Source organism: Bos mutus, chromosome X (assembly GCF_027580195.1).
Source record: "Bos mutus isolate GX-2022 chromosome X, NWIPB_WYAK_1.1, whole genome shotgun sequence".
Taxonomy (NCBI): Eukaryota; Metazoa; Chordata; class Mammalia; order Artiodactyla; family Bovidae; genus Bos; species Bos mutus.
In genome coordinates this window covers 40396739-40416729 of record NC_091646.1, presented here as the reverse complement: position 1 = coordinate 40416729, position 19991 = coordinate 40396739, and the positions used below count along the sequence as shown (strand labels likewise).

The following is a 19991-nucleotide window of genomic DNA, read 5'->3' as shown; positions in this document are numbered from 1 at the left end:
GCTAACAAATTATTTAGATTAGAATCTTCTTTGGAAATCTTCTTCACTTAGAATTGGCCAGGGTTTACTGGAGCTAATAAATGAAGAATTATACTGATACTCAAGGTTGCATGAACACAGAAATCTATAATTTACTATGTTGAAATGTCTAGCTATCACGAATAAAGAAGTACTAACATTCAGATATTTTCTTCCATTGGTTTTCAGGTTGAATTCATGACTATATATTCTTTTTTTTTCAGTTAATTTTCATAATGCTTATTTCCTAAAGAACAAGCTGAGTCAGCCTTTACATGAAATGAAATTGTTCTAACAAGAATAAATAACTGTGGTCTGTTGTGCAATGATATTAATTATAAGAAAACTGTAACTTTACATTACTGAAATGCCAAACTACATAAGCAAAATATTATTGGGCAAAATATTATTTGAGCAAAATATATTATTTTCATTTTTTTCCTACAAAATGAGAATTATGTTCATCAACACTGTGCTATTATTAATTCCAAGAGAATGGAAGATTCATAATTGAATTCTTGCAATGCACCATAATGCCAATGTAAGATCAAGATTTATGAAGTAAAAAAGAGAAAAAAATCTAATAAATAAAGGCTTAAAGTTTTTAACAAAAATATAATACTCTGAGTATTGCCTTGTCTTTTTTGTTCAATCATTTTAAGAATAATCTAAGCACAGCCAATTTTTACTGTGCAGCCAATGAACTGAGGAATAACATGTAAAATATTTAGCTTTCTCCTATAGAATCAAAGTCAACAATCAATCAATGAATGTGGGACATTTTTTATGTTGTTGTTTTTTGAGTTTCTTTTTTTTCTTTTTTTTTAATTTTATTTTATTTTTTAATTTTACAGTATTGTATTGGTTTTGCCATATATCAACATGAATCCGCCACAGGTATACACGTGTTCCCCATCCTGAACCCTCCTCCCTCCTCCCTCCCTGTACCATCCTTCTGGGTCGTCCCAGTGCACCAGCCCCAAGCATCCTGTATCATGCATCGAACCTGGACTGGTGACTCATTTCATATATGATATTATACATATTTCAATGCCATTCTCCCAAATCATCCTACCCTCTCCCTCACCCACAGAGTCCAAAAGACTGTTCTATACATCAGTGTCTCTTTTGCTGTCTCATATACAGGGTTATTGTTACCATCTTTCTAAATTCCATATATATGTGTTAGCATACTGTATTGGTGTTTTTCTTTCTGGCTTACTTCACTCTATATCATAGGCTCCAGTTTCATCCACCTCATTAGAACTTATTCAAATGTATTCTTTTTAATGTCTGAGTAATACTCCATCATGTATATGTACCACAGCTTTCTTATCCATTCATCTGCTGATGGACATCTAGGTTGCTTCCATGTCCTGGCTATTATAAACAGTGCTGCAATGAACATTGGGGTACACGTGTCTCTTTCAATTCTGGTTTTCTCAGTGTGTATGCCCAGCAGTGGGATTGCTGGGTCATAAGGCAGTTCTATTTCCAGGTTTTTAAGGAATCTCCACACTGTTCTCCATAGTGACTGTACTAGTTTATATTCCCACCAACAGTGTAAGGGGATTCCCTTTTCTCCACACCCTCTCCAGCACTTATTGCTTGTAGACTTTTGGATCTCAGCCATTCTGACTGGCGTGAAATGGTACCTCAGTGTGGTTTTGATTTGCATTTTTCTGATAATGAGTGATGTTGAGCATCTTTTCAGGTGTTTGTTAACCATCTGTATGTCTTCTTTGGAGAAATGTCTATTTAGTTCTTTGGCCCATTTTTTAAATTTTTGTGCAGTTTAAGATCCTCAAAGTGTTTTAAAAACTATAGGAAATATATCTGGCACTCATTTTGCAGGCAAGCTAGATCCAGGTAGTTATTGCAAATTATTTGCATGAGAAGATATTTTAAAATAGTGAATGCACATGACACATCTGATTAAGTAGCAACCAAGGAATAAATTATCATGATCTAGATTATTTATACTGGTATGTCACAGGACAAATATATCAGCTCAAAAGGGCAAACTTCTGTGGCCATAGTCCTATAGCAATTTGATCTCTGGCTTTCCTAAAACCAAGGGTTAGATAAAACTAGCAGTATTTTGTTTGATACTAACAGAAAAAAAACCAAAAGTTAAATTTGAGTGAGTTAATCTTTATAAAAAGTAATAGATTTTTAGTTTATATTAAATTATATTATTTTTTTTCCAGTTTGGCATTGAAGAAGTTATGATAATAGAAAGCAGCCATGGTATTAGAAAGTGTTAGGGTTTATAGTACAGTGGTTATCAACTTTAGCATGTTTCAGAATTATCGAGTGCTTGTTTGAATAAAAATTGCTTATCTTTACCCCAAATGTTTATAAGTCTGGGTTAGGGCCTGAGAATTTGTGTTTCTAACACAGTTCCAAGGTGATATCATGTCATCTTCCCAGGGGCCACACTTGAAGAACCACTAGAGTAGCACAAGGAATGAACCAGAAGTAAAGAACTCTGGGTCCTAATATATCCCAATCACTGAGCAGATGTGCTTCTTTGGCAAGTTATTTACCCTCTCTATATATTTTCAGAAAATTAGTGAACAGCTACTGAATTTTTATTTTTGAATCTATTAGTTCAAAACTCTTAATATTCACTCATTAATTTGACAAATATTTGAATAACTTCAATGAGATAAACACTAGGGGGATCTTGTGATATATAAAATAAATCCCTTTCCTCATGGTACTCACCTATTTGTGGGAGGACAAAAATGAACAAATTTAAACATATGCAATATAATGTCAAATGATGATAACACTATTAGAGAAAAAGTAGAGGCAAGTTGGGGGACTAGAGAGTGATATTGAGGGAGGTGAAGTGTTAAATTTGAAAATCTAATTTGATCATAAAACAATCTTTTTGTTAGATAGGCATTTTGATTTTCATGCTGTTGCTGAGGGAATTTCAGCTCAGAAAAGAAATCTTCCTAGTGTTACACAGCTAGCTGGTTAGCAGAATTAAGAATTGAATTAATATTTGACTCCAAATGTTACTCCCTTAACTAATATACCATCTCCTAAATAGACAAAGCATCTAGGCAAAGTGATTGGCACTGAGGAATGATGCAATGAATGTAGTTATTAGTATCACTGCTTCCATAACTGAATTTATTTATCACATAGCAATTTTGGTTCAAAGATGGAGAAACAAGGTATCAGAAAGATCAAATGATTTGCCTAAAATCATCAAGTTAGTAAGCAATGAATCTGGCATAAGAATTCTATCATGTTTGATGACAAAATGCATCCTTTTTCTACTATGATAATCTGCCTTTTCAGGCTTTCCTGGTGGCTCACTATTAAAGAATCCACCTGCCAATGCAGGGGACATGGATTCGACCCCTGGGTCAGAAAGATCCACTGGAGAAGAAAATGACAACCAACTCCAGTATTCTTGCCTGGGAAATCCCATGGACAGAGGAGCCTGATGGACTACAGTCCATGGGGTCCCAAAGAGTCAAACATGACTTAGTGACTAAACAACAACAACCATCTGCCTTTTCTCCATAAAATGAGAACAACAGGATAATTGCACAGGAAAGTCCACCTAAGGCTTATGAGTAGGCTTTGAAAAAATTATAGAATGGTTTGTGTTTGTAAACTGTATGTTTATAGTAATTTTATTTGCTTTTGCACTAATTGTTAATATTTTAGATGTTGAGGAATCCAGAATATGAAAAAAGGAAACATTTATTATGTGGTTTTGTTGGGATCATTATAAAGTTCACCTAAACCTTTTAGCCTAATTCAATTATAAATAATTTTTTGGATAGATATGAATTTAATTAAGGTATTCTTTGCTGAGTATCATGAGGGAAACATGCGTAAGGGAGCATTTAAGTACATTTGTTTCCTAGTCATTCAGGCTGAGGTTCCAAGTCAGAATGCTCCTTCTTCTTAAGATCATGCTCAATGTTTTGCAGGAGTCAAGAAAACTGGTTTACAAAAGCAAAAATAAACAAATGGGACCTAATTAAACTTAAAAGCTTCTGCACAACAAAGGAAACTATAAGCAAGGTGAAAAGACAGCCTTCAGAATGGGAGAAAATAATAGCAAATGAAGCAACAAACAACTAATCTCAAAAATATACAAGCAACTCCTACAGCTCAAGTCCAGAAAAATAAATGACCAATCAAAAAATGGGCCAAAGAACTAAATAGACATTTCTCTAAAGAAGACATACAGATGGCTAACAAACACATGAAAAGATGCTCAACATCACTCATGATCAGAGAAATGCAAATCAAAACCACACTGAGGTACCATTTTATGCCAGTCAGAATGGCTGCTATCCAAAAGTCTACAAGCAATAAATGTTGGAGAGGGTGTGGAGAAAAGGGAACCCTCTTACACTGTTGGTGGGAATGCAAACTAGTAGAGCCACTATGGAGAACAGTGTGGAGATTCCTTAAAAACCTGGAAATAGAACTGCCTTATGATCCAGCAATCCCACTGTTGGTTGGGCATACACACTGAGGAACCAGAATTGAAAGAGACACGTGTACCCCAATGTTCATCACAGCACTGTTTATAATAGCAGGACATGGAAGCAACCTAGATTTCCACTGGCAAACAAATGGATAAGAAAGCTGTGGTACATATACACAATGGAGTATTACTCAGCCATTAAAAAGAATACATTTGAATCAGTTCTAATGAGGTGGATGAAACTGGAGCCTATTATACAGAGTGAAGTAAGCCAGAAAGAAAAACACCAATACGGTATACTAACGCATATATATAGGATTTAGAAAGATGGTAACAATAACCCTGTATACGAGACAGCAGAAGAGACACTGATGTATAGAACAGTCTTTTGGACTCTGTGGGAGAGGGAGAGGGTGGGGTGATTTGGGAGAATGGCATTGAAATATGTATAATATCATATATGAAATGAGTCACCAGTCCAGGTTCGATGCATGATACTGAATGCTTGGGGCTGGTGCACTGTGACGACCCAGAGGGATGGTATGGGGAGGGAGGAGGGAGGAGGGTTCGGGATGGGGAACACATGTATACCTGTGGCAGATTCATTTTGATATATGGCAAAACAAATACAATATTGTAAAGTTAAATAAAATAAAATTAAAAAAAAAAAGAAAGAAAACTGGTTTATTAGCAGTATTCAACGGGGTCATACTTCAAAAGAATGGGTAGGCTTCCATTATAGATATGGAAGTTCAAACTACTCTGGCCATCCTATTTATGGTTTTCAGCCAGGCTTTGGAATTACTTATTGCCAATTTAAGGTGGAAGTTGAAAGACTTCCCTTTCAGTTTTGATCAGTTTACCATTTTAATCATATAGAGGCATTAATTCCATTGAAGCATTAAGCTCTATTAAATCTTCTAGGAAATACTGTATTAAAGCTAAACCCAAGGGTCATCTTTGCAATTGTCTTTCACTTGCAACATCCATAGTTTTGCTGTTGTTCAGTTGCTCAACCTTGTTGATTCTTTAATGACTCCATGGACTGTAGGAATGTCAGGCTTCCCTGTCCTTTGCCATCTCCCAGAGTTTGCTCAAATCAAGCTCCATTGAGTTAGGGATGCTGTCCAACCATCTCGTCCTCTTTTCCTCTTGCCTTCAATCTTTCCCAGCATCAGAGTCTTGTCCAGTGAGTCGGCTCTTCGTATCAGGTAGCCAAAGTATTGGAGGTTCAGCTTCAGCATCAGTCTTTCCAATCAATATTCAGGTTGGATTTCCCTTGACTGACTGGCTTGATTTCCTTGCAGTCCAAGGGACTCTCAGGAGCTTCCTCCAGCACCACAGTACCAAGGCATCAATTCTTCAGCACTCAGCCTTTTTTATTTTTCAGCTTTCACATCCATACATGGCTACTGGAAAAACCATAGCTTTGATAAGACGGACCTTTGTCAGCAAAGCAATGCCACTGCTTTTTAATATGCTGTCTGTGTTTGTCATAGTTTTTCTTCCAAGGAGCAAGCATCTTCTAATTTCATGGCTGCAATCACCATCTGCAGTGATCTTGGAGCCCAAGAAAATAAAGTCTGTCATTGTTTCCCTTGTTTCACCATTTATTTGCCATGAAGTGATGGGATCAGATGCCATACTCATTATTTTCTGAATGTTGAGTTTCAAGCCAGCTTTTTCATGCTCCTCTTTCGCCTTAATCAAGAGGCTCTTTAGTTCTTCTTCGCTTTCTGCCATAAGGGTGGTGTCATCTGTATATTTTGGTTTATTGATATTTCTCCCAGCAATCTTGATTCCAGCTTGTGCTTCATCCATTCTGGCATTTTGCATGATGACACTGCATATAAATTAAATAAGCAAGGTGACAATATACAGCCTTGACCTACTCCTTTCCCAATTTTGAACCAGTCTGTTGTTCCATGTCTGGTTCTAACTGTTACTTCTTGACCTGCATACAGGTTTCACAGGAAGCAGATAAGGAGGTCTGGTGTCCCCCTTTCTTTAAAAAGTTTCCAGTTTGTTGTAATCTACACAATCAAAGGCTTTAGCATAGTCAATAAAGCAGAAATATATGTTTTTCTGAAACTCTCTTGCTTTTTCCATGATCCATTGGATGTTGCCAATTTGATCATTTTTCTCTTCTTTTCTAAATCCAGCTTGTACATCTGGAAGTTCTCGGTTCACATACTGTTGAAGCCTTGCTTGAAGGATTTTGAGCATTACTTTGCTAGCATGTGAAATGAATGCAACTGTGAAGTAGTTTGAACCTACTTTGGCATTGCCTTTCTTTGGGATTGGAATGAAAACACCTTTTCCAGTCCTGTGGTGACTGCTGAGTTTTCCAAACTTGCTGGCATATTGAGTACAGCACTTTAACAACATCATCTTCTAGGATTTGAAATAGCTCAGATGGAATTACATCACCTCTACTAGTTTTGTTCATAGTGATGGTTCTTAAAGCCCACTTGACTTTGCACTCCAGGATTTCTGGCTCTAGGTGAGTGATCACACCATCATGGTTATCCAGGTCAACAAGATATTTTTTGTATAGTTCTTCTGTGTACTCTTGCCACCTCTTCTTAATATCTTCTGATTGTGCTAGTTCCATACCATTATTGTGACCATTTTTGCATGAAATGCTACCTTGGTATCTCTAATTTTCTTAAAGAGATTTATAGTCTTTCCCATTATATTATTTTCCTCTATTTCTTTGCATTGTTCATTTAGGAAGGCTGTCTTATCTCTCCTTACTATTCTCTGGAAGTCTGCATTCAGATGGGTATATCATTCCTTTACTCCTTTGCCTTTCACTTCTTTCTTTTCTCACTTACTTGTAAGGGCTCAACAGGCAACCATTTTGCCATTTTGCATTTCCTATATTCTTGGGGATGGTTTTGATCACTACCTCCTCTACAATGTCAGGAACCTCTGACTGTAGTTCTTTGTGTACTCTGTCTATTAGGGCTAATTACTTGGAGCTATTTGCCACTTCCATTATATAATCATAAGGATTTGATTTAGGTCATACCTGAATGGACTAGTGCTTTTCCCTACTTTCTTCAGTTTAAGTCTGAATTTTTCAATAAGGAGTTCATGATATGAGCAACAGTCAACTCCCAGTCTTGTTTTTGATGACTGTATAGATCTTCTCTATCTTCAGCTACAAAGAATATAATCAATATGATTTCAGTATTAATTATCTGGTTATGTCTATATGTACAGTTATCTCTTGTGTTGTTGGAAAAGGGTATTTGCTATGACCAGTGTGTTCTCTTGGCAAAACTCTGTTAGCCTTTGTCCTGCTTCATTTTGTACTCTAAAGCCAAACTTTCCTGTTACTTCAGGCATCTTTTGACTTCCTACTTTTGCATTCCAGTCTCCTATGATGAAAGGATATCATTTTTTGGTGTTAGTTCTAGAAGGTCTTGCAGGTTTTTATAGAACTGTTCAACTTCAGCTTTGTCGGCATTAGTGGTTCGGGCATAGACTTGGATTACTGTGATACTGAATGTTTTGCCTTTCAAGCTCTATTAAATCTCCTAGGAAATACTGTATTCAAGCTAAACCTAAGGGTCATTCTTGCAATTGTCTTTCACTTGCAGCATCCATAGTTATAAAATAATAAAACTATGATATGCTTAGCTGTTTGAAGTACTTGAAATTTGAATTAATATTTTAATAGTCACTAGGAGTTATGTTCTTAATTTCCTCAACTGGAAAGCACAAAACAAAATACTATTGGAGATTAGTATTCTGATCGCAACTCAGGGTGTCTAAGGGAAAATATAGTAATGTGATAGGTTTATAGTTAAAGCATAGGGTAATCAGAACAGTAAACTGAATTTCAAAACCATTGAATGATTTTCCAGTGTGTTTTATATGTTGTTCTTGGTTTTATGATAAAAAATTATTATTAGGTTGCTTACATAGAAGTAGGAGAGGACTTCTTTTGACCAAAAATGAGAACTTTAAAGGAATTCTCTAATAAACCCATTCTCAAGAAAATTTTGTACTCCCACAGAAAGCAACATAAAGTTTGAATTTAAAAATACTTTTCCATTTTCTCATCTTGATACAATTTAAACTTTCATCAGTAAAGAGCAAGACATGTTATTTCAAATCAAAAGAAAACACCAATATTAATTTCAACAATAAAGTCTATGCATTGAAAAATAATTAAGCTTTTCATTTGAATCACTGAAATTTTCTGTTTCAACAATTCTGTTTTGAATCTTCCTGTGTTTCCAAATCAGATGTTGAATATTACCCAAAACAATGTAGTATTTTTGATTTTCAGAGATTTATGAGCCAAACATTTGACAAAGATAGTGCCTATAAGTGCTGAGATGCAGGTGTGCATGGCTAGACTTGGCGCCCAGCAGTGATCTTTGATGCCAAACCCAAGTCCATTGTACTTATTTTGCTGCAGGCACAACAGATAAAAGTAGAAATTGTTTTGGAAATCTTTCCAATTTTTATGTAAATTTAGTTAGTGCTTCAACAACATTGTCCAATTTTGAAACCAAACCAATTTAGAAAGTCACCAATGGGAAATATATAGGATTATAAAATACAAACCTCATCACAATTCAGTGACCATGTATTCACTAATCATCTAGAACAAATTCAAGGTTGCAAGGTTTTAGAATTCTCATGTCTTTGTTATATAGCAAATGGCCACATTCTGGGGTTTAAATAATAAATGTGACCTGAAAAATTGCTCATCTGTGCCTTGACTTCCCTGGTGGCTCAGATGGTAAAGCGTTTGTCTACAATGCAGGAGAACCGGGTTCAATCCCTGGGTCGGAAAGATTTCCTGGAGAAGGAAAGGGCAACCCACTCCAGTACTCTTGCCTGGAAAATTGCATGGATGGAGGAGTCTGGTAGGCTACAGTGCATGGGGTTGCAAAGAGTCGGACACGACTGAGCGACTTCAATGTCAATGTCATTATGCCTTGATGACGATCTTAAGACAGGGTTAGCATGTGTTCAGTTGCTCAGCTGTGTCCGATGCTTTGCAACCCCATGCACTGTAGCCCACCAGGCTCCTGTGACCATGAGATTTTCCAGGCAAGAATACTGGAGTGGCTTGCCATATCCTACTCAAGGGTCTCTTCCCACCCCAGAGGTCAAACAGGCGTGTACTGTATCTTTTGCCCTGCAGGCAGATTCTTTACTGCTGAGCCATTGGGGAAGCCTTTGGCAGTTAGCATCAGTTCAGTTCAGTTCAGTTCAGTTCTGTCGCTCATTTGTGTTCGACTCTGTGACCCCATGAATTGCAGCATGCCAGGACTCCCTGTCCATCACCAACTCCAGGAGTTCACACAGATTCATGTCCATCGAGTCAGTGATACCATCCAGCCATCTAATCCGCTGTAGTCCACTTCTCCTCCTGCCCTCAATCCCTCCCAGCATCAGAGTCTTTTCCAATGAGTCAACTCTTTGCAAGAGGTGGCCAAAATACTGGAGTTTCAGCTTTAGCCTCATTTCTTCCAAAGAAATACCAGGGCTGATCTTCAGAATGGACTGGTTGGATCTCCTTGCAGTCCAAGGGACTCTCAAGAGTCTTCTACAACACCACAGTTCAAAAGCATCAATTCTTCAGCGCCCAGCTTTCTTCACAGTCCAACTCTCACATCCATACATGACCACTGGAAAAACCATAGCCTTGACTAGATGGACCTTTGTTGGCAAAGTAATGTCTCTGCTTTTCAATATGCTATCTCGGTTGGTCATAAATTTCCTTCCAAGGAGTAAGCATCTTTTAATTTCATGGCTGCTGTCACCATCTCCAGTGATTTTGGAGCCCCAAAAATTGAAGCCTGACACTATTTCCACTGTTTCCCCATCTATTTCCCATGAAGTGATGGGACCAGATGCCATGATCTTCGTTTTCTGAATGTTGAGCTTTAAGCCAACTTTTTCACTCTCCTCTTTCACTTTCATCAAGAGGCTCTTTAGTTCCTCTTTACTTTCTGCCATAAGAGTGGTGTCATCTGCATATCTGAGGTTATTGATATTTCTCCTGGTAATCTTGATTCCAGCTTGTGCATCTTCCAGCACAGCGTTTCTCATAATGCACTGTTCATATAAGGTAAATAAGCAGGGTGATAATATACAGCTTTGGCATACTCTTTTTCCTATTTGGAACTAGTCTGTTGTTCCATGTCCAGTTGCAACTGTTGCTTCCTGACCTGCATATAGGTTTCTCAAGAGGCAGGTCAGGTGGTCTGGGATTCCCATTTCTTTCAGAATTTTCCACAGTTTATTGTGCTCCATGCAGTCAAAGGCTTTGGCATAGTCAATATAACAGAAATAGATGTTTTTTTCTGGAACTCTCTGGCTTTTTCGATGATCCAGCAGATGTTGGCAATTTGATCTCTGGTTCCTCTGCCTTTTCTAAAACCAACTTGAACATCTGGATGTTCACATATTACTGGTAGTTCATGTATTACTGAAGCCTGGCTTGGAGAATTTTGAGCATTACTTTACTAGCATGTGAGATGAGTGCAATTGTGCGGTAGTTTGAGCATTCTTTTGCATTGCCTTTCTTTGGGATGGGAATGAAAACTGACCTTTTCCAGTCCTGTGGCCACTGCTGAGTTTTGCAAATTTTCTGGCATATTGAGTGCAGCACTTTCACAGCATCATCTTTCAGGATTTGAAATAGCTCAACTGGAATTCTATCACCTCCACCAGCTTTGTTTGTAGTGATGCCTTCTAAGGCCCACTTGACTTCACATTCCGGGATGTCTGGCTCTAGGTGAGTGATCACATCTTCGTGATTATCTTGGTCATGAAGATCTTTTTTGTACAGTTCTTCTGTGTATTCTTACCCCCTCTTCTTAATATCTTCTGGCTCTGTTAGGTGCATACCATTTCCGTCCTTTATCGAGTCCATCTCTGCATGAAATGTTCCCTTGGTATCTCTAATTTTCTTGAAGAGATCTCTAGTCTTTCCAATTATATTGGTTTCCTCTATTTCTTTGCATTGATCACTGAGGAAGGCTTTCTTATCTCTTCTTGCTATTCTTTGGAACTCTGCATTCAGATGCTTATATCCTTCCTTTCCTCCTTTACTTTTCACTTCTCTTCTTTTCACAGCTATTTTTAAGGCCTCCCCAGATAGCCAATTTGCTCTTTTGCATTTCTTTTCCATAGGGATGGTCTTGATCCCTGTCTCCTGACGAACGTCACGAACCTCATTCCATAGTTCATCAGGCACTCTATCTATCAGATCTAGGCCCTTAAATCTATTTCTCACTTCCACTGTATAATCATAAGGGATTTGATTTAGGTCATACCTGAATGGTCTAGTGGTTTTCCCTACTTTCTTCAATTTAAGTCTGAATTTGGCAATAAGGAGTTCATGATCTGAGCCACAGTCAGGTCCCGCTCTTGTTTTTGCTCACTGTATAGAGCTTCTCCATCTTTGGCTGCAAAAAATATAATCAATCTGATTTCAGTGTTGACCATCTGGTGATGTCCATGTGTAGAGTCTTCTCTTGTGTTGTAGGAAAAGGGCGTTTGCTATGACCAGTGCGTTCTCTTTGCAAAACTCTATGAACCTTTGCCCTGCTTCATTCCATACTCCAAGGCCAAATTTGCGTGTTACCCCTGGTGTTTCTCGACTTCCTACTTTTGCATTCCAGTCCCCTATAATGAAAAGGACATCTTTTTTGGGTGTTAGTTCTAAAAGGTCTTGTAGGTCTTCATAGAACAGTTCAACTTCAGCTTCTTCAGTGTTACTGGTTGGGGCATGGGCTTGGATTACTGTGATATTGAATGGTTTGCCTTGGAAACGAACAGAGATCATTCTGTCGTTTTTGAGATTGCATCCATGTACTGCATTTAAGACTCTTTTGTTGACCATGATGGCTACTCCATTTCTTCTAAGGGTTTCCTGCCCACAGTAGTAGGTATAATGGTCATCTGAGTTAAATTCACCCTTTCCAGTCTATTTTAGTTCACTGATTCCTAGAATGTCAACGTTCACTCTTGCCATCTCCTGTTTGACCACTTTCAATTTGCCTTGATTCATGGACCTGGCATTCCAGCTTCCTATGCAATATTGCTCTTTACAGCATCGGACCTTGTTTCTATCACCAGTCACATCCACAACTGGGCATTGATTTTTCTTTGGCTCCATCCCTTCATTCTTTCTGGAGTTATTTCTCCACTGATCTCCAGTAGCATGTTGGGCACCTACCGACCTGGGGAATTCCTCTTTCAGTATCCTATCATTTTTGCCTTTTCATACTGTTCATGGGGCTCTCAAGGCAAGAATACTGAAGTGGTTTGCCATTCCCTTCTCCAGTGGACTACATTCTGTCAGACCTCTCCACCATGACCCGCCCGTCTTGGGTGGCCCCATGGGCATGGCTTAGTTTCATTGAGTTAGACAAGGCTGTGCTCCTAGTGTGATTAGATTGACTAGTTTTCTGTGATTATGATTTCAGTGTGTTTGCCCTCTGATGCCCTCTTGCAACACCTACCATCTAACTTGGGTTTCTCTTGCCTTGGGCGTGGGGTATCTCTTCATGGCTGCTCCAGCAAAGCTCAGCTGCTGCTCCTTACCTTGGATGAGGGGTACTACCTCCTCACTGCTGCCCTTCCTGACCTTGGACATGGAGTAGCTCCTCTCCACACATATATTTATAGGCATGTGACTTTTATTTCTGTAAACACAGTGTATGCATAGTTCGTGATATTGCAGATATCTTTTTCAAAAATATTATAGTAATTGATGTCCCCAAAACAATCTGTAATTATTTCTCCATATTTATGCCAGAACAAATGCCACTAATTTGTTAATTTTGGCAATCTGATAAATAAAATATTGTTCCCATGGTTGTTTTAATTTGCATCTTCCTGTTACTGACTCACCTAACTTTTCATATATATATATGAAATATATACATACATATGTAACATTTTTTGTTCCATGAATGCATAGTCTTAATTTTTTTAATATATTTGATCTGCTTCTTTTTCCTAATAACATATAGGAACTTTACATATTAGAGAAATTGATCCTCTGTAAATTTTATGCACTGCAAACATTTGAATATGCATGTTTCTTTTTTTTTTTTTGATTCATTCTTTATGTCTTTTGTTTTATGATTTTTTACTATGAAATCAAATATTTTTTTTCTCTTCTTTATGTCTTCTTTTTCTGACATGCTTGGGAAGATTTCTCCCACTCCTGGATTATGAAAACATTTACTTAGATTTTAATATATGTACTAGTACCCTTAAAATTCTCCTAAAATTTATTTTTTAATTCTATTACCCAGAGAGGAAATCTGTCCTTTTTTATTCAAAATGATTGCTCTATTATGCTAATTATATTAATTAAAAGAAACATTACTTTCTCACTAAATTTAAATAGTGCTGTAGCAAAATTCAATTTCCCATAGACACATAGACTTATTTTATTTAGATCAGTCTATTCTCCTTAAATGATGTGTTGATCTATTTGTCTAGTTCTTCAGTTGTGGAATTTGTTTATGTGTATATCTATGTGTATGTGTATACATATGTATGTATCATATTCCCATATATACAATATAGGTTGTCATTGTTTAGTCACTAAATAATGTCTGTCTCGTTTGTGACCCCATGGACTGTAGCTGGCCAGCCTCCTCTGTCCATGAGATTTCCCAAGCAAGAATACTGGAGTGGGCTGCCATTTCCTTCTCCAGAGGTTCTTCTCAGCCCAGGGATCAAATCCATGTCTCCTGCATTGGCAGGCAGATTTTTTATCACCAAGTTATGTGGAAGTCTATACAATAGAGATAGTTCTATCTAAATTATGTTATCACATGTATTGTCACATCAATCTTTAGATAAAAAAATATGTATATGTTTACATATTTTCATTGACTATTCCAAATCATTCTTCCATAGTAACTTAGCTCAATTGAATTAAAAAATAAGATGAAAGATAATCATTGAGCTTTTGAATAGTATTAAAAAGACTTTGATGTTGGGAGGGATTGGGGGCAGGAGGAGAAGGGGACGACAGAGGATGAGATGGCTGGATGGCATCACTGACTCGATGGACCTGAGTCTGAGTGAACTCCAGGAGTTGGTGATGGACAGGGAGGCTTGGTGTGCTGCAGTTCATGGGGTCGCAAAGAGTTGGACACGACTGAGCGACTGAACTGAACTGAACTGAAATATGTAATAAATTTTGGAAAGACTGACATTTTATACTGCCAAATCTTCCCATTCATGAACATACATTCTCATATTTTAGGGCTTATTTTATGTTCTTTTAAAGTTTTAAATAGACTTAAAATGTATATTTGATTTCCTGTGAAATACTTTCCAACGTATTTTATAATTTTACTCTTGATTGTAAATGGAGTATTATTAACATCATTTTAGTTGCTTACTGATAACATGAAGAAAAGCTATTGATTTTTGTATACTTATCTTTTATCTATTAACCTATCAAATTATATAAACTCTAATAGTTTTCCTAAAATTACATCTCTTTTTTAAGTATATGATTATATAATTACCAGAGTTATTTCCTATTTTTGAATTATTTATCAAGTGTTTTAATTTCAATATTTTCTTACATTAGCCAGAACTTCTAAAATAGTGTAGAATAATAACAAATATGTCTGTCTTATTTTTAATGAAAATACTAGCAGTTCATCATTGAGTATGATGTTTGTAGTAGTTTCTGTATAAAGGTTATCCAGAGTTTTCACTTCAGTACATTTTTGTAGTTTAACCTCCCCAGATTTGTTCTATTTAGGATGATATTGGCTATTTTTGGCTATTTCAAATTTTCCACATAAATGTTTGAATAGATTTTTCATTTTGCATAAAAACAGGTGCTTGAATTTTTATTTTATTTTATTTTTTAACTTAACAATATTGTATTGGTTTTGCCATATATCAACGTGAATCTGCCACAGGTATACACGTGTTCCCCATCCTGAACCCTCCTCCCTCCTCCCTCCCTGTACCATCCCTCTGGGTCCTCCCAGTGCACCAGCCCCAAGCATCCAGTATCCTGCATCGAACCTGGACTGGTGACTCGTTTCATATATGATATTATACATGTTTCAATGCCATTCTCCCAAATCATCCCACCCTCTCCCTCTCTCACAGAGTCCAAAAGACTTTTCTAATGAAGCTTCATTGAATATATCAATTTGAGAAGGATTGACATCTTTTAAATATTGAATATTCTAATTCAAAAACATGGTAAATCCTTGTAAATAGGTTTTCTTTTTTTCAATGTTTTTATTTTTGCAGTTTACTATGTAGGGCTCTTGCACATCTTTTCTTTGGTAATTTTTAGGTCTTTTGATTTTTTGCTCCTCCAAGTATATTATTATTAAATTTGATTTATTTTTTGCTTACTGAATAATAGAAAAATAACAGAAGTATAATTGCTGTTTGTCAACCTTTTATCCACAAATGTCAAAATTATTTTTACTTCTAATGATTTATCTGTAACTTTAGATTTTTGATAAGCTATCATGTTGACTATAAATAATGATAATTCTATTTCAGCCTTTCCAATTCTTCTACTAGCTAGAATCTCCAGTATAAAGCTGACTAGATATGGTGATATCTGATATTTTTGTCTCATATCTGATCAAAAGTAGAGCAGTTTCATTATTTCACTATTGAGTATCATCCTTGCTATACATTGTATGTAAATGCCCTTTATCAGATTAAGAAATCATAAACAAATATTACATTAATCAAGCACTTATTTTTTCTTTTTCCTATTAATATATAAAATTACATTGATTGATTTTTTTAAACTAACATCATATTCTTTGAGTAATACCCACTTAAACATTTGAACGTTAACCTAGTTATATATTTTCAGGTTTTATATAATGACACATTTTTTAGGAAGTTCACATTTAAGATTAGGAGATAAGTTGACTTAATATTCCCATCTCCCCCTCGTCAAAAAATAATTTCAAGGCTGAAAATTAAAAAAAAAAAAAGAGCCGTATTTGAGCTCTTAGAAATTGCAATCAGGAGACCCAGATTCTGAAAAGAGACAGAGTCGGGGCTTATAAAGACAAAAGCCACAAGTTTGATAAAGTGGCCTGGTGACTGACTCTGACACAAGTCAGGAAATATTTGTCCTTAAGGAATCACAAATTATTTTAGGGCAAAGTTCCAATAAATACATTGATTTTCTGGCACATGTTCTGGATGCCTTTCTTAGAAAAATAGACTGAGACATGCATAAGTCACACTTCCTCAATGGCCTCCTGGCTCCATTTTAAAGTGCTCTTTTACCAATATTGACTCCATTTTTATTTTCCTTCTACAGCCTTCAAATGTTCTTGTCAGGTTTTCAATCAAGATTATCTGATTCATAGAACAAATGGACAAGATTTCTTCTTTTTTTTTTCTCTAGAATCATATGTAATATTAGAACTATTTATTCATGAAATATTTGGAAATATTTGCCAGTAAAGCCATCTGAAGCTTAAGTTTTCTTTATAAGATTTAATTAAGGATTTAATGTCTTTATTAGATATAAGGCTATGCAGATGGCCTACTTTATCTTATGTAAGCTTTTGTAAGTTGTTTCACAGTTTTTTTTCCTATATCATTCAATTTTCAAATTTATTTTCAAAACATTTTTCTTAGTGTCCTCTTATCTTTTTGATATTTGTAGGATTGGTAGTGCTGCCCTCTTTTTCTCTCATGAGTTAATCAATTGTAGCATCTCTTGCTTTTTCTTTTCTCCCCTTGATCTGATGTTCTAGGAATTTATCAATTGTACTCATATTTTCTTTCTTAAAAAAGTCTTTATACTTTATTTTTTAAAAAAATTTAAGATTTTAATTGAAGGATGATTGCTTTGCAGAATTTTGTTATTTTCTGTCAGATATCAACATGAACCAGCCATATTTTCAAAGGACTAAATTCCTTTTTATTGATTTTCTCTAAATAATATTTATTTACTATTTCAGTGATTCCTAACCATATCATTATCAATTCCACATTCTACTATTTTGTGGGTTTAACTTCATGTTATTTTTCTAAAACTATGAGATACCTGCTTAGATCATTGTTATTTAGTGCCCCTTCTTTTCTTATATATCCACTTAAAGCTATGCATGTCCTAAGGAAACTTTTGCTGCATTTCACAATATTTAAATATTATATTTCTAAAAAATAATTTCTAAGATATACTTTGAGTTATTCTTGGATTTGTGAAATAAAAAGTTCTTGTTCTCAAAGATGCACATTTAAGACATTTATTTAGATAATTGATATTTAGCTGAATTTCACTGTTGTCAGAAGCAGACACTGTATGACATCAGGCTTTTCAAACTTGTGGCAACATGATTTAATGTCAAACATATTGTCAATTATGGTGAATATTTCATATATACTTGAAAAGATTTGGATTTTGTTACTGCTGAATGCAGAGTTCTATCCATGTCAGTTAAATCACAATTGTTACTTGTGTTCCTCAAATTATTTATATGCCTACTAGTTTGTCCCTGTCTACTGTTTTGGTTACAGAGAAAGGTAAATTATCCAGCTACCATGGGGGTTTATTGATTTTCTTCAATGCTTTATTTCTAATTTTGAATGACTTTAAGGTTTTCAAAGTTATATTTTCAAGAAAAAATTTTACTGTTTATCCATTTTACTATCTTTCTGGTTATTTAATTAAATATTTATTTATGCACCTTATTCCAGTTTCATTTGTTTTTATTGATATTTTTATAGTATCTTAGGTTAATATTTAGTTAATTTATTTTCAGTTTTAAAATACCATGTAAATTTCAAATTTAGGTGTGTCTCAAAATTATAATGTTTCTCTTTTTCATGAGCTTACAGATAATTTGTAATCTTTGTTTCTACTTGCTTGCTGTCAGGCATTATTGGATATGTGTTTATTAATTTTCATATAGTTCAGGTTGTTTTTATTAATTTTAAATTTTACTATGATTAGAGAATACACCCCTAAAAGTTTTACTTAGCTGAATTTGTTAATATTTTCAATAAATACATTAACTTAGGCAACTATTTCAGTATTATAAGTAACATGTATATTTTCTGTTTATAGAATAAAAAAGTTTGCATATTTGAGCTTATTGCATGTATTTTAAAATCCTTATATTCTTATCTGTGGATTGCTGGTTTTCTCTCTTTTAGCTTATATTTCATATGTATGAAGTTAATGTCCATCTTTTTCCTCTTTAACACTGTTTGACCATGGAATCAACTTTTTATGATAATAATGGTAACACTTCTGCTGTCTTTTCATTTACACTTGTTTGTAATGTGATGTTTCATTTAAAATTTTTAAACTGTTTCACTTTGTTTTATACATATTTCTTGAAAATATGCTTTGGTAATATGTTTTTAACTTCACGTTTTAAAAAACAAACAAACATGTAGATCAACCATTTCACATTTAAAGCAATAGCTGATATGTTTTTTTTTCCCCTATATTTGCTAGTTTGTTGTTATTGTTTTCCTCTGTTCTTATTTTTGCTGAGTTAATCAAGGTTTTTTTCATTACTCCTTCCTTGTTAAACTAGAAATTCTACTATGCTTTTTAATTCCTCAGGTGGTTAGTTTTCCATTCTTAAAAGTGGTTGTTCAGGATGGGAAACATGTGTATACCCATGGTGGATGCATGTTGATGTATGGCAAAACCAATACAATATTGTAAAGTAAAATAAATAATAAATAAATTTAAAAATAAATAAATAAATAAAAGTTTTTAAAAAGTGGTTTTCAAACAAACATATATACCTAATTTCAAAGTAAAAATAATTATCATTCCACTAAAATGCCTTACTTGCCCATTTCTCCTTCCCAGATGAAACTTAAAGTTTAGAAGTATTTACTTCCTAGATGTGACATTTTTCTAATCTTCACAAACCTTATGGCATTTCTAAGATATTTTTTAAAAATTAGTTCTAGGTTATTATTATATTTTATTTTACATGTTTCTTTTCTGTTTCAAGAATCCTTGTATGCTGTAAATTTTCAATTACATAAAAAGTATTAGTATAAATTATAAATAACTTATGAAATACATTCATCACTCATTTTTCTTTCTGCTGTGTTGATTTCTCTGTTCTAACTAAATTAGCTATTGTAACATTTTCTAGCATATTTTCTTAATATTCTTGCTGTTAATGATATATGAATGTTCATGTGTTCTTAAATATTTTTTTCCTCTACAGATGAACATAATTGTGTTGAGGTATTACAAACTGTTGATTGTAAACTTTTTCTCTCAGTTGTTTGTAAATCTCTCCTCTTGTCCTCTAACTTTATCTCATCTTGCAGCTGAGAAATACTATAATGGCCTGATTTTGTTTCCTTTGTAAGTAAGCTATTCTTTCCTATGATAAGCTTGTAATATTTTTTTTTCATCTTTAAATTCAGAAGCATTCTTTAGGTTATATCTATATTTTTTTTTTCTTATAAATCTTACTTGATATTCAGAGAAAATTTTCAACCTATTCTC

General features: G+C 35.0%; 1 pseudogene; it reads right to left on the bottom strand.

The window, feature by feature from the left end:
- Window positions 1-19991, bottom strand: part of LOC106701526 (glutamate dehydrogenase 1, mitochondrial-like) — a 50763-nt pseudogene that overhangs the window by 14272 nt on the left and 16500 nt on the right.